Consider the following 9,147-nt stretch of genomic DNA (forward strand, 5'->3'; position numbering starts at 1 on the left):
ACTAATACAGGTTGTCATAATCCTTGTTCTTCACTATTTCCCCACCACAGTTCTGCAAACTTCACTTTAAAATGTATGCCCTTTTGAAGTTTTAGCCATATTTTAAAATTACTTCCTTATTTCATATTATATTCATCTATCAGAATCTAAGATGTTCTTCCATCAGCTTCACTGATCTCAGTATCTCATAGTCCTCACACTACCTATCCATTTCTTACCTATGATGTCACAGATTTCAGCAGATATAAGGATGACACTTAGCTCAACTTCCATAATCTCATCTATTCAAATCAGTCACCCAATAATGCCACTGTATCATTGCTCTCCTTTAATCAAATACTGTTCCAAAATTATTATTTTGCTTTCAAGATTATAAATATTGAGTACTTGTCTCTTATTGCAAATTCTTGCCTCACCTCTTTCATTCGCAAGAGAAAATCAAATTGGTTTCCATCTTCACACTAACCTAGTTAATTGAATCCTGTCACCTTTTACAGCCAATCATTCCAATTCACTATCAACTACTGAACAACTGAAACTACCTTTTTCTTTTAATTATTCTGGGTGAAAATTTTCTTAAAGTAACTTATTTGTAAAAAGGAAAAAGAAAAGTCTTTGACCAAAATTTTCATAAACTTTTTTTTTTTTTCATTAGGAAGTAAACTATAGAGTTTCCCAGTTACTCTTGATCTTTCATTTTTGTATAATATTCCAAAGGAGAAATCCTTGGCCACCTTTTAGTTTTCCTGAGATTTCTTTTCTAAAATGGAGCCAGGTTAGAACATTGCTATGTTAGCTATAAAATGGACTTTTGAAGCCAAGTGTAGCACTTTCAAAATGTCAACATGTCTTCATTTCTGGAAATGGGCATCAGCCCATAAAAAAAGTCTCAATGGAAGAACTCATATCTTGTTACAAAGTGTAAGATGATGAATTTTTGCTAATCTTAATTAATATGTTACTAGGCATATTACTTTGAGAGGTGAATCCTAAAACCCTCTATGTGAAGGTCAGGAAAAAGCATATACTTTGTTCAATAGAACTTAACTCCCATTTATGGCTTTTCCATTCAGTTGAGGCTTGACATGGCCTATCCCTACCACCTAGGTGTTTTTAAAATTATCTTCAGGGATTCACACTATAAAGTGATTCAGATCAACTTATAGATTCAGTCATCCTTATATCCATCTAGTCTAATTCTGACTGCTGATATCTGGGAAGGATATATGACTAAATGATAATGTTTGTGATTTACATCTTCATATGTTAAAAAAAATTTATGTCCATTTTAGGTATCAGGGCCTAAAGTGAAACTATATTATACTTATTACGCTTCCATGCATAATACTGTCTCACTCATATCTGGCCCTATGGGTAAATTTTCTAGGTACTAGGATAACCCATTCAAGTACAAAACTCTGTATTCATTTAAAAATCTTTAGCATTTCTATAGTTATCTGTCTATATATAATTATAAAATACATTATGTGTATTCTTGTGTTCTTATACAAAAGCTATTAAACATTACACACAACTTTCTCTTTGATAACTAAGGGTTATCATTATAATTATTTAGTATTGTACTGTGGCACACAACCATATTCTGGATCTGCTTTTTCACTGAGTGTTAAAACTAACTGCTCTCATGTTGCTTGTTTCCGGTATTTCTCTATATTTTCTAAATTGGTTACTTCTAATCTAGTAGGAAAAAAAAAAACAATAGAATTTCTTTAAATTTGGTTTTATTTTTTTTAAGTAGGCATAAAACAATATTATGTCTGGAATTTGCTTTAAAATACTCCAGCAAAACAAACATGCCAGCATAAAAAATGTAAGTGAAGCAACATTGGCAAACTGTTAATAACTGTTGAGGCTGGGTGATGAATATATGGGAGTTCATTATATTATATTACTTTGTGTATTGTTGTAAATATCTTTAATATGAAAGCTTTTAAAAGGAAACTTTCTTTAAAGAAAATACTAATAAATTTTAAAGGAAAAATGAAATTAGATAATCACCATTTTGCAACCATAATGTAATGACTAATTCCGGCAGAGATCATGGTAATGATTCTTTATGCATGCTAAAGACATTTGGTAAAAGGGTGTTGAGGAACAAGATCTTCATATTGTTTCAAAGTATCATCACATAGTTTACTTATTAATTTCTAAGAGAAAGGCACCTTTACAGGAGAGAAAGTTACCTTTAAAGGCAGATATTAAGTGATCGATAAAATTCAAAATCACCAGTAATGCATCAAATTGTCATCATGTGCTTTCCCATGTTATGCAAATAGACTATCACCTATGCAGTAATCTTATAGAAAATGCTTATTCTGAATTTAATAATAAGAAAGGAATCAGACAAATCCAGTTTATACAATTTTTACAAAGCAACTGGGCTGAACTCTTAAAAATGTTAATGTTTTGGTTGGATATTGAATCAATTAAAAGCAAAACTAAAGACTTATTAGAATAATTAGAGACATTTGAAAATAATTGGTAAATATTTTGTACACATTTACATTTCTTGAGTATGGTAATAATTTTGTGGTTATGTAGGAGAAAGTTCATGTCCTTAGGGGATACAGGATGCCGAAATATTAGGTAAGGTGCCATGATATCAGCAACTTATTTTGAAAAGTTTCCAAAAGTGTGTATGTGTGTCTATCTGTTGTCTGTCTGTATTTAAAGAGAGAAAAAGGGAAGAGAAAGCAAAGTTGCAAAATATTAAGAACTGTTGAATCTAGGTGAGAGGTATTATTATTCTATTCCATTATTCTATGTGGCCATAGGATTATGGCCACAGTGCATAAGTGCTTAGTTAAGATGAAAAAGGCATTAAATTTGTGGATGGAAGACCTGACATTCTCATGGCTTGATGATCCTCCTGACATATTGCCAGAAAGTCAGTAGTGGTCTAACATTACATTACAATGCCTACATAATTCACCTCACTGCATCTCATCCTGTAGGCATTTTATCACCTCACATCGTCACAAGAAGGGTAAGTACAGTACAATAAGATATTTTGTGAAAGAGAGAACACATTCACATAACTCTTACTACAGCATATTGTAATCATTCTATTTTATTATTGTTGTTGTTAATCTTATTGTGCCTAATTTATAAATTAAACTTTATCATAGGTGTGTACGTACAGGTAAAAACATAGCGTATATAGGGTTCAGTACTATCCAGGGTTTCAGGCATTCATTGGGGGTCTTGGAATGGTATTCTCAGCACATAATGGGGACTACTGTACTCACTTTTAAAAAATTTGAGGTCTGTTTGCCTATCTTTACTCTTTATCTAACTGTTCATCTCTGAATATCAAAAGTGAAGGCATTAAATAGTTCCACCTTTGATCAGAAATATATTATTATACAGACTCAAAAAGCAGCTTCCTATTTCCAAAATAGGTAAGATATTTTATGAAGAAAGATTATCAAAATGATTTATGACAGTTCTTTAGTTCTGCTGGGTATATCAGTTTGAAACTAAAATATATCATAATGTGCTTCTTTTCTCCTTATTCTGATAGGTGTAAAATTTTATCAACATAGACAGTATGAGGCAGTGGTGTAAATCATATTTTTGTCTCCGTAGCTTGATCGCACACACTATTCAAATTTGGGAAAACTCGAACTCCTTAGAACTCATTAGAACCAGTGATACGTTGTGTTAGTCCTCAACAAAAAGAACTTTGAAAACATCCTTAATCTGTATGAATCTGGCCCCTTTTTAATTCTTGTTTTGACTATGCAGAATGAAAATCATTCATACCTTTTATCTTAAAATATCTTAGCTCTATGAAAATTCAGTAATTCCTGTATGTTTAACATATCATGAGAAGTCTTGAAATCTCATTTCAGAACAAATGTTACATTAGAATCTAATGCATACATGCGATACACTAGAGAAATAATTTTAGGCAAGTTTTCAATATTTCAACACATTAATTAGAAAAAAATTATACTACTAAATGGCAGAAAAAAACAGTATTTAGAACGAAATCAAATTAATAAAAGAGAAACATTGCCAAATGAGGATCATTTTAATGTTATTATCTGATTCTGACTGCACTTTAGCATTTATTAACAGGTTCTCTACCTTACACTTCTTCACTTTTACTTTCAGTCTGCTTTCCCCAATGTGTTCTCCCTCAGTTTTTTATAACAAACCTGTTACACTTCAGATTTTCTCATTAAATTTGTGACTTGAATCTCTGACTCAGGCAATGATCCCTGAAGTAAATTACCCGGAGAATTTTTCAGATTAAATATTGATATGAGGACTATTAACTGTATGCACATATAATTTCCTTCCTAAGGACTCAACTATTAATTCTTTTTTTAAAAAAATATTATTAGTACTTTGAGTGCTCAGTAGAAAATGAAATTTTATTCTAAATATGCATTAGGCTCTGATTTTACAAAATTTTTCTTACTTTTAATAAAAATTCAATAGCTTTCACTTTCTCTTAATGTTCACATGACCCTGTAACTATTTTTCATTTAGAAGGAAGAACATTCTTGAATACATCCAATGCTTCTGTCATTTCTGTTTTGCTTTACCCCTTGAAAAAATAAAATTTGATTTCTTCAGATGTCATATAAACTCACATGTCCTGCTGATATTAATGTATGGAGTAATTCTATACCTATTTTTGAGGACAAACCGTTTATTTCTTATTTAAACAACTGATTCAGATATGTTATAATACAGATCTTAATTATACAAAACCTTAATACAGATCTTAATTATACAGATGATAATATTAAATATAATATATAATCTAGATACAGTCAAGAGATGACTTTCTAGATTAGATTTAACATCTTATATTCTTGTTATATTTGAAATGAGTTAATTTGTGATAATCGATGTTCCTCTTAAAGCAAAACTTGACCTGGATTTAATGTACAAATAATATACTAGAATGCCAATGGGTAGTGTGCTTAGTTTCAGGAAAACTGAAACTAAGGTTATCTGGGGGACTTTAGGCAAATCATTTCACTTTTCTAAATTTCCATTTCCTAATCTGTAAAATCAAAGAGCAGGATTAGGTAATGAATTTTTATGGTCCTTCTAGCCACGATATTTTAAGCAAAATTATAAAAGTATAATACAGATACTAAACAGCAAAACAATTGCCTACCTCCATTATTGAATTATTATTTTAATAACTTATTAATTTTAACTTTATGAAGTATGTTAAAGGAAATTAAATTTTTTGTATCTGCAGTTTGAATAAAAATTTTCAAGATTTTTAAATATAGTAATAACCCACTTATTTTAAATGATTTCAAATTGTAGGATACAATTATAAATAACTAAAAAGTGACCTTCATATACACTTTATTCTTCAAAGGAGAGATCGTGCTCTCATAAACCTACTTATTTTTTAACTATTCTTTTTTTATATACATTTCCACAACTTTTTAATTTGAAAAAATCTAAACCTACATAAAAGTTGAAAGAATAAAAGATAAAATATCTTACCTATTTTGGAAATAGGAAGCTGCTTTTTGAGTCTGTATAATAATGTATTTCTGATCAAAGGTGGAACTATTTAATGCCTTCACTTTTGATATTCAGAGATGAACAGTTAGATAAAGAGTAAAGATAGGCAAACAGACCTCAAATTTTTTAAAAGTGAGTACAGTAGTCCCCATTATGTGCTGAGAATACCATTCCAAGACCCCCAATGAATGCCTGAAACCCTGGATAGTACTGAACCCTATATACGCTATGTTTTTACCTGTACGTACACACCTATGATAAAGTTTAATTTATAAATTAGGCACAATAAGATTAACAACAACAATAATAAAATAGAATGATTACAATATGCTGTAGTAAGAGTTATGTGAATGTGTTCTCTCTTTCACAAAATATCTTATTGTACTGTACTTACCCTTCTTGTGACGATGTGAGGTGATAAAATGCCTACAGGATGAGATGCAGTGAGGTGAATTATGTAGGCATTGTAATGTAATGTTAGACCACTACTGACTTTCTGGCAATATGTCAGGAGGATCATCAAGCCATGAGAATGTCAGGTCTTCCATCCACAAATTTAATGCCTTTTTCATCTTAACTAAGCACTTATGCACTGTGGCCATAACTTTTGTTTTCTGTGCCCATAAATGCATTTATTATTATTATTACTTTCTCTTTTTTTCTTTTTTATTTAAAATCTTAAAAAGTTAGACATAACTTTTGCAGTTTGAGGTGCAACAGCAAAACTAGCACAAATTTATTTTCCCTACACAATTTCACTGCTAGAGGATTTGTTCTTACCATAGATCTCAGCAACTTCAGCATATGATCTTTTTCTTTCATTATTAAGTCAAGAACTTTCACCTTTTCACTTAATGAAAGCACTTTGCGGCTTCTCTTTGGCATATTCAAATGGCCAGCACCACCACTCTTGCACTTGGGGCCATTATTAAGTAAAATAAGCATTATTTAAACACAAGCACTGTGATACTGTGACAGTTGGTCTGATAATCTAAATGGCTACAAAGTGACTAATAGGCAGGGCTGGGAGTGTCGACAGGGAGGATGCAATGGACAAAGGGATGATTTTCATCCCAAGCAGGGAGGCATGAGTTTTCATCAGGCTACTTAAAATGGCATGCAATTGAAAACTTATGAATTGTTAATATTTGGAATTTTCCATTAAAATTTTTAGACTACTATTGACCGTGAGTAACTGAAATCATAGAAAAAGAAAACTTTGGATAAGGGGGAAGGGGGACTACCATATGTCTAAATTGGGTCTAATTCTGAATATTTCATGATTCCAGTATTAAGCCTTTGCAGTAATGTACAAAAGTTCCGAATGTATAGAAAATATAACAAGACAACACTTATTTGAAAATACTTATGCATATATATATATATATATATATATATATATATATATATATCTGGGAATACTTGCTAAAAATGGTACTCACTGTTATTCAGCTTATTCATATTTTTATAATAACTTTTTATTTGAATTATTCTCAAGTCTTTGTAAATATGAACAACTGTGTCTCTAGAGGTGGATAACCATACACCCAAATGCATTGAAAATTATTTATTGCAATAAAAAAAAAAGATGGCTTGGGAAAGTTTGGGTGAAATCAAATAATAAATGGAGAGAATTTTGTTCTTGAATCAATATCAACACATCCCTAATGCAGTAAGTGTCATAAAATGTGGTAGAAAATAAGCTAAATAATCTAGTATGGTTGAAAAGCATTTGATATAGTGCCTCAGCTTGTCCCCACAGAGATTCTGATTAAATCACTTGGACTAAAACCACTAGTAACAAGTAATTCACCTGCAGCACATGTTCAAAGGAAATAAACTTTTTTTTTTTCAAGTAGACTTTTCAAGATGCTGAAGAGGTTTGATTTAATGGTCATTTCTGAGCTAAAAATTGTGGAGACCTAAGAATACAGCCAAGGGATAGTAAAGCACTTGTTATAGAACAGAAATAAATGTAAGTTAGCAAATAGTAATCAAAATGGCTTTTATTTTTTATTAGAAACACCATTTCATCTTTAATGAAAAACATTACTAAATTTCAAATCTACCAATTCCAGTACTTGTTTCATTTCCAAAATTGTTTTAAGCATATGTTGACAGAATAGACAGTTTTGATGTTTGAAGAAGGGGATGAAATGAGAATTGTAAATATATAGTTTGTACTTTTCTATTTTTTGTGTCCAACACTATACCAGACATAATATGTGTTTTACCTCATTAAATCCTCACAGAAACATTGTGAAATAGGTACGATGCCTATTTTAAATATGAAAGACTGTGTTTTGAGCTTCAGAGAGTTCAATCGAGTGCAGGAAAATCATACAGCTAGTTATTTGTAGAAACTACAACACAGGTGTATCCAAGTTTTCTAGTAAATAGTGGATCTAATATCTAAACCCAAAATTGCCACTTTTAAGGATCCCATGATGCCCAGAAAACCATCAAGTTTAGAGAGAGATTAGGGCACTGTCAGAGCAGGAATTTCCAAGTGACTTGTACATGGCAAAACTGACCTTAGAATCCTAAGCTCTGTACTCGTTATCCTAGATGGATCTAAATGTAATGGATCTAAATGTAATTAAGGAAAATAAGAGATTCTAGGCAGAATGTGGGCAGTTATCTTAAAGTTTGCACTGGATGTTTAGAAACCTTGATTCACAGCCCCAGCTTGCCTACTTACTAGCTCTGCTAACTTGAACTAGTAATCCAATGGCTCCAGATTTTAGGTACCATGTTTTTTTTAAATGAAAATTATAACTAATTGACATATAGTCTTTAAAAAGCTGTTTTAACAATTATATTAGAAAAATAAAAACATTTGGAAAACTGTCAGTTCCAGTAAAGTTTAAAAATAGTTATCACATAACCCAGCAATTCCACTCCTAAGTATATACCCAAGGGAAATAAAAACATATGTCCACACAAAAATGTGTGCTTAGATGTTTATAGCAGCATTATTCATAATAGCCAAAAAGTGAAAATAACCCAAATGCCCATTAACTAAGGAATGGATAAACAAATTGTAATTCATTCATACATTGGAATATTATTCAACAATAAAAAGGAATTAAGTATTGATACATACTATAATACGAATGAAACTTGAAAACATTATGCTAAGTGAAAGAAGTCAGGCCCAAATGCCACATATAATATGATTCCATTTATATAAAATGTCCAGAATAGGCAAATCCATAGAGATAATAGGTCATTTAGTATTTGTTAAGGAATGGAAAGTGGGAGGATTGGGAGGTACAGGGGTTGTTTTGAAGGTGATGGAAATGTTCTGGAAGTAGACTGTGGTAATGGTTGCATGACTTTGTGAATATAACTAAAAAACGTTGAATTGTACACTTTAAATGGGTAAGTTGTACGGTGTGTGAATTATATCTTAATAAAGCTGTTAAAAATTAAAAATATTCTGCCAACTAGAAATAACTGCACATTTCAACATTATTATGATTATTAAAGCAATGATAGAAGAGTAGATGTTTTATAAAGTCAAACTATTTCTGCTCTTTTAATGTCATCCAGATTTTAATCTACCTAATATATCCACTGCTAATACTAGCAATAGATCCCTCAGTCATCCCTAAATAC

This window comes from Pteropus medius, unplaced genomic scaffold, assembly GCF_902729225.1.
Source record: "Pteropus medius unplaced genomic scaffold, Ma_sr-lr_union100, whole genome shotgun sequence".
NCBI lineage: Eukaryota > Metazoa > Chordata > Mammalia > Chiroptera > Pteropodidae > Pteropus > Pteropus medius.